At 39.2% G+C, this 7,039-nt stretch overlaps 1 long non-coding RNA gene across 1 annotated transcript; it reads left to right on the forward strand.

Annotated features, from left to right (window-relative positions):
- Window positions 1-502: 502 nt before the first annotated feature.
- Window positions 503-4,703, forward strand: LOC123464722. The gene is made up of 3 exons (XR_006639762.1): window positions 503-530; window positions 2,467-2,604; window positions 4,160-4,703. It is a non-coding gene; the product is annotated as an uncharacterized LOC123464722 (long non-coding RNA).
- Window positions 4,704-7,039: the final 2,336 nt, after the last annotated feature.

Consider the following 7,039-nt stretch of genomic DNA (forward strand, 5'->3'; position numbering starts at 1 on the left):
TTATGAAATAATCCAGATAATTGCTTTGTATTAGCTCCCACCTTCACTTATATCAGTTCCTTCCTTTTTCTCTCTCATTCTTGGTTATCAGATTTTTGATCCCCCTCATTGATCGTTCATTTCCTTCAGCACCAATCATTTATCCATTAAAAAAATAATATCTCTCTTGTTCCAAGTTTTCTCCTTATCCTCATAGAAGAACTTCTTGAAAGAGTTGTCTATACTTTTTGTCATCAGTTTCTCTTCTTCCATTCTCTTTGAACCCACTCCTGTTAGGTGATTTTACTCTCACCTGTCCAACTAGAACTGTTTCTTTTTTTTTATCATTTAAAATTTTATTTATTTATTTATTAAAAAAATATATATATTATGGAAGTATAGTTGACTTACAATGTTTCAGGTGCACAGCAAAGTGATTCAGTTATACAAATACACATATATTATTTTTGAAATTATTTTCCTTCATAGGTTATTAGAAGATATTGACTATGATTGTTTCTATCTAGGTCACCACATTGCTGGATCCAGAGGTAAGTTAACTGGCTTCACCTCACTTGACCAATCAGTGGCATTTTACTTTATTGATCCTCCTTCCTCCTTAAGGAAGATGGATCACTTGACTTCTAAGACTCCTGGTTTTTTCAATATCTTTCTAACCTCTCTTCTTATTAGCATGCTGTGACGTTTTCTTATCATCTCTCAATTGCGGACAACACCTCCATTTGTGTATCTAATAGACCTTTCAAACTTAATATGATTAAAATGGAGCTCAAGCTGCTACTGCTAAGTCGCTTCAGTTGTATCCGACTCTGTGTGACCCCATAGACGGCAGCCCACCAGGCTCCCCCGTCCGTGAGATTCTCCAGGCAAGAACACTGGTACCCTACAAATTCATTTCTCCACTATTCCCATCTCTGATAATGACAACCACACCCTTCTGGCTGCTCAGACTTCCTTGACTCTTTTTTTTCTTTTTTTGTCTTACATCCCACCTGTCAGCAAACACGGATAGCCACACCATAAAAAAATATATCTAGGATTCTATGGCTTCTCAATATCCTGCTATGGTCTAATGGAAGCCAACATCGTCTCTTATCTAGATAAATAATCTAGTCTCTCCGCTTCTACCCTTGCTGTACTTCAGCCAGATTGATCCTATTAAAAAAACAAAGTCAGACAGATCATATTATTCCTCTATTCTAAACCTTTCTTTGGGTCTCCTATTTCCTGAATAATAGTGGTAGAAATTCTTACAACTACCCAAACCAACCCCTCTTTATGATCCGGCCCCTCTCTCTGACTTTATCTTGGATTTCTCTTCCGCTTCAGCCCCAACCACAACTGGAGTTCTCACTGTTCCTTGAAAACACCATGCTCTCATCAGCCTCAGGGCCTTTGCACTTGCTGTCTGATCTTCCTGGAATGTTCTCCCTGGCCATATACTGGGCTTGCTCCTTCACCTCTTTAACGTCTCTATTCAATGTCATTTTCTCAGTGAGGTCTTCCTGATCACATTACATAAAATATCAACATCCCCTACACACACACACACACACACACACTATTCCTTTGATTTGCTTATTTTTCTAACTTAAAACTTACCAATATTTAACCTGTTTTTAACTTTTTTTTAACTTGCTTGCTATCTGTTTTTCAAACCAGAATTTAAACTCCTTGAGAGCAGGGAGGTTTTTTTGTCTGTTTTGTTCATCAGTTAATCCCTAGCACCCAGAAAAGTGCCTAACATAAAGTATTAATAGACACTTAAGAAATTACTGTGGATGAATAAATGATTTGAATTAGCTTCCATTTATTATTCATTTACTCTCTTCCTGGTAACAATTCCTTCAATGGCATTATTTGGTAGATACTACTACTATTTCAAGTTTGAGCACAGAGAGTTTAAGGTCACACAGACACAAGTGGCAGACTGGAGGCTCAAACATAAGTCTGAGTCCAAAATGAGAGCTCCTAGCCATTGAGCTCAAATGCACTGCAAGTATTTTAAGAAAATTATAATTTCAAACATAGACATAAGCTTTATTTATGTATAATTGTCCAGCTTTAAAAACTATTCTGATAATTAAAACTTGTGGATTATACATTCATTACCTTGAGCTATCAATTACTATGATACATGAAAGGAGTTTCCCCCAAAGCTAAGAGTAAGTTTTCTCAATTCTTATATCTTTGTATTATTGGTTTGTATTAGGCTTGTGAGAGTTAAAAGGTGAATAAGACTGATTCTGTCTTCATGTGAACTTATGACATAATTGCCCTTTATCTCTTAGAAGTAACCCAAAAAACTAATGGTGAAAAGGGGCCATGGAAGTTTCCAAATGGGACATTTTTTAACAAATGAGACTTTTATAAACAGCATTTATACATTTACAACTTAGATTATAAACTTGTGCTATAGATATGGGTGCAGAAATGGGATAACTGATTTATTTGTTGTTCTTCTAGTGACTTTGCATAACCTCAAAAGAGGTCAGCTCCCCTGGTTCTCAGGCCTTGGACTCAGACTAGAATTGCACTGCAGGCATTCCTGGGTCTGTAGCTTGCTGATGACAGATTGTGGGACTTCTCAGCCTTCATAATCATGTAAGCCAATTCCTATAATAAACCTCCTTTTATGTATGTCTATATATTTATGTTTATGTGTATGTATACATGTGTGTATTCTATTGGTTTGGTGTCTCTGGAGAACCTAGACTAATATAGCCACTCTGAGTAATCATGTCTTCAGCAAGCATGTTCATGCCTTCATTCAGTAGACATGTGGGGATCCCACCATGTGCCAAGTTCTGTAGTAGGTCTGAGATGCTAAGGTGTTTTAAAAAATTGATCCCAGGGCTCAAGGGATTCAGTTAATAAGGAGAAACAGAAAGCCATATAAATGACTCATGCTCTACAGTGAGATAACCACTGGGACGACAAATGTGCAAAGCACCCAGTGGAGCGAGGAAGGGTGTGATCAACTCCGAGTACATAGATGCAGACAGGACAGTCAAGAGAAACGTGTGAGCTAGTTTTGAGATGAGCAGAGCAGAATGGGTATTCTGGTGATGCTGATAAAGGGAACAAAGTCATCACCTATGCTTGAAACGCCAAGATAAGAAGCTCACTTTGTCTGGAGCAAGGCTGGAAGCAGGAACTGCTTCCGGGGCAGTGACTGGAGATAAGTAGCTGGAAGGCACATGGGCTTTGATGAGAGCTTTGGGCTTTGCTCTATTGGAAGCTGCTCAATTTTCTTAAGTGTAGGACCACTGGAGAGAGAAAATTTCACCTATTGGTGGCAATAGGAGAGTGAACTGAAGGTGAGAGGCTCACAAACCAGGATCCAGGGATCCAACTCAGAAATTTACGAGTGACTTGTATGATAATAGGACCGATAAGCAGTTGGTCATAAGGAGGAGGGGACCAGCGGACACTTTAAAGGTAGAATCAGCAAGATTTTAGCTGAGAAGTTGATTCAGAGGGAGGGGCTTGTGGAGAATGAAGAGGGAAGACTACCCTCTTGGTTTCTGGCGTGGATAAGTAATAGTACTATTCCTTAACTAAGAAATAGAGGGCAAGGCACTTTTGAAGGGAATTTTGGAAGCTGAGTCTTACTCCTTTTGAGTTTGAGATTTCTGGGGGAGGAACAGTCGGAAATCACCAATTAACAGTTCTCTACGTAAATTTTAAGCGTGAATAAAACCCCCCAGAGTGAGGGGGGGTTTTACCCATGAGTGTATTAAAACCACAAGTTTTAATACATTAGTAAAAGATTAAGGGTCAGAGTTCTTAGAAACAATAACATTTAAAACTCAGAAGGGTGGAAAGAGGTGTAGAAAATGGCTGATTCTGGAGAAGCTAATTAGAAATGACCGATGCCACAGACACAGGAGAGGCACCAGCAACCTCTGTGTCTGTCTGGATCCTTGGTGTAGCTCCAACCTCTTGCACTTGCTTCACGTGGACCTAGGAGTGCATAGCAAACTTAAATATATAGCTCCAAGGTAGAGGCCACCTGACTGGGGCTTAATGTATTGGTTTAGTTGCCACAACCAAGTAATTTCTTCTGATCACAAGAACCTGAAGCTGGGTCTCATAACGGAAATACAAGGTCATTGGCTCACACTAATCTTCTGAGTGTTGAGAATTTCTTTGACAGGGATCCACTTGTGTGTGGTTTTGCACCTACATGCCATCCTGACCCCGAAATCAGAAAAGAAGAGAGACAATATAAAGGATATTTGTATCAAATCACTTGAGTGCCTCAGGGCATGAGAAAGTTTTTGTGCTGATTCATTATGTTACTTTAAAAAATGCCTCGTTATTGCAGCAAATGCCACATCTAAGCTTTTTATTGTATTAAAGATGCAGAACACTTTCTTGAAGAAATACAAAGAAATCTTGTGCATTTCTATATGTCGCAATGTTTCCATGAGTCAATTTTCTTTGAGAAGATGTCTTCTTGTTTTGAATGACAATTCATATAATTATACCAAAAACACAAACTATTATTGTAGCAACCAGATGGATAGCCAGTTACTTCCACTGGATAATCAAAGAGACAAAGATACAAATTTATCTGTTTTTGTTTTTGTTTGAGTATATTATTATTATTTACTGTTGATGACTCATGCCATTTGAACCTGATTTTGGAAATTCTCAAAAAAAGAATACATTTAAAAAAATAAATTATTGTCCTTGGATAATTGATCCTATTTTTATAGTTACAGTGTTGTTTAGAAATAACTACCTTTTTCGGATTTTAGTTTGAATGAGTAAAGTGTTTGAAAAAAGACCAGATGTTGGAAAGTTGAGGGTGAGAGTTGTAGTTTACACTTCATCATCAAGATTAGGAAGGAAAATATTCTGGATAAATCCATGTTTTGCTTACTCAAACACCACAGTAAAGGAAAAGTGGTACTTTCCTTGGGCTTCCCCTAGTAGCTCAGCGGTAAAGAATCTGCCTACAGTGCAGAAGACACAGGAGACTTGGGTTTGATCCCTGGGTCGGGTAGATCCCCTAGAGGAGGGCAAGGCAACCAACTCCAGTATTTTTGCTGGGAAAATCCCATGGACAGAGGATCCTGGCGCACTCCATAGGGTCGCAAAGAGTCGGACACGACCGCAGTGACTGAGCACGAGCATGATACTGTCCTATGAGCAGTTCTGTTGTTCAGTCACCCAGTGTGTCTGACTCTTTGTGACCCTGTGGACTGCAGCACACCAGGCCTCCCTGTCCCTCACCATCTCCAGGAGTCTGCCTAAGTTCGTGTCCATTGCATCGGCTATGCCATCTAACTGTCTCATCCTCTGATGCCCTCTTCTCCTTCTGCCCTTAATCTTTCCCAGCATCAGGGGTTTTTCCAATGAGTCAGCTGTTTGCATCAAGTGACCAGAATAGTGGAGCTTCAGCTTCAGCATCAGTCCTTCCAGTGAGTGTTCAGGATTGATTTTCTTTGAGATTGACTGGTTTGATCTTCTTGCTGTCCAAAGGACTCTCAGGAGTCTTTTCCAGAACCACAGTTTGAAGGCATCAATTCTTTGGCTCTCTGCCTTCTTTATGGTCCAGCTCTCACAACCATACATGATCACTGGGAAGACCATAGCCTTGACTATATGGACCTTTGTGGGCAGAGTGATGTCTCTGCTTTTCAACACACTGTCTTGGTTTGTCATAACTTTCCTGCCAAGAAGCAATCATGTGATTTCATAGTTGCAGTCACCATCCATAGTACTTTTTAGAGCCCAAGAAGAGGAAATCTGTAGTTATACTTAGATCTAATTTCTTCATCTTTTCTAGTGTGTTTGAAAAGTTCAACTCATTTGAAAATGGTATTAGTTAGCAAAGAGTTTAAGCTGCTTTAACAAAGCAACCATAAATACAGTGGCTTAAAGAAGATAGTTCTAGGGAGAATATTCCACAGTGGTAGGAAAGTTCTACTCTATATGGTCATTCAGGAACCCATTTTGTTTTGTCATCCTTTAGGGCATCAGCTTGACCAAATAATCAAGCCTGGCCTTGCTTAATCAAAGCATGGACAAGGTCACATCCATGTCCCAGCTAGTGGGATTAAGAAAGAGAGGGTCATTGAGACAAGGAGCTTGTCTGAAAGCTGAAAGTCCCAAAAGTTGCACATATCCCATTGGCCTGAACTTAGTCACTTAACCACACTTGTGTGTGAGGGAGGCTGAAAATGTAGTCTCTAACTGTGCATCCATAATCCTAGTTCAAATTCTAGTGCTATGGAAAGAGGGGAAAACAGATTTTGGTGGACAATCAGGAGTTTTCCAGTCTTTGTGAGACAATCTGATAGAAACATTATAATGCTGAGCTTGGAAGCACTAACTTCAAGAGACAGAACTCATGGTTCAAACAATGGTTAATATATACTAAAGATCATACTGCAGAATGAGGGAAGTAGAATGCAATCTATTCCAAATGGATATTTTGGGGAGAAGCAGTAATGCAGAAAGATAGTAAAAGGCCCAGAGCTTAAACAAACACACTTGAATAGGAGGTGATATGTGGCAAGACAAATGAAAATCAGCTGATTTACCATGCCTCTATCCAAATGAAAATAAGGTCACTCCTGATTCTGAGAAGTTCATATAGGAAAGGAAAAGAATTCTAATTAGGATTAAGAATATTATCTCTCTCCAAATGTCTGCAAGCATAGAATACTGGTTCTGTCTATGGCTATACCTATAATTTCACAATGTGACTTTTTTAAAAGGAGAAGACAATTTGGTAAACTGATAACTAATTTAGATAATGCTAATTGTATTGGGTGGAAGATGATTAGGAGAGTTATAAAAGAAACCTCCAGTGTGCTCTGCAAGGGATATTATTGAAAAACATGAATATTGTGTAAAGCTGTTATCCGTTCCACAAAAGAGAGGTGATTCCTGGATGTGTCTGTATTTCACAAAATCAGACAGGGAAGAGCTGGGGGCAGGGGTAGGGGGCATAGTAGTTATGCTAATTTTGGAAGGCTCTAGAATCCCTAATTCCCTTCTGTGAATGGTGCATGCACATATG

The sequence above is a fragment of the Bubalus bubalis genome, chromosome 11, assembly GCF_019923935.1.
Source record: "Bubalus bubalis isolate 160015118507 breed Murrah chromosome 11, NDDB_SH_1, whole genome shotgun sequence".
NCBI classification, from domain to species: Eukaryota; Metazoa; Chordata; class Mammalia; order Artiodactyla; family Bovidae; genus Bubalus; species Bubalus bubalis.